The sequence below is a fragment of the Entamoeba invadens genome (assembly GCF_000330505.1).
Source record: "Entamoeba invadens IP1 unplaced genomic scaffold scaff_1105074726593, whole genome shotgun sequence".
Taxonomy (NCBI): Eukaryota; Evosea; order Mastigamoebida; family Endamoebidae; genus Entamoeba; species Entamoeba invadens.
In genome coordinates, this window is record NW_004443647.1 from 57,960 (window position 1) to 58,427 (window position 468).

A 468-nucleotide genomic window follows, 5' to 3' on the forward strand; every position below is an offset into this window, starting at 1 on the left:
AGTTATAATATAAAATATTTTTCAAATAAAAAATAATATTTTTTTGTTACAATTTTCAATAGTTTGTGGAATGTTCTTGAAATTTTGGAATATTTTCGATGAAACAATGTTGTTTGCCTGACTCTATAGAAAAAGAATTTTATTTTTCACATATTTTCTTTAAATTTACAACATAAAACAATTATTATAAAATTATCATTTAACAATTAAAACCAATTATAATATGTTGTCAATTTTTATAATTTATCAATACAAAAACTCCAATAAACATTTAATAATTAAATGTCTCAAAACCCTTCCGAAATGACAGTAAGTATTATGAAAAATTTCCACCTGTAGGTCCTGTTCATATACTATTTCGAAGAAAAAAGATATGATTATATATGAAAATCACTGCTATTAAAAAAGGGTAAGGTGTTATTTGTGTGTTGCACCCAAGTGCAAAATCCATTTACTTGGATCAACTAA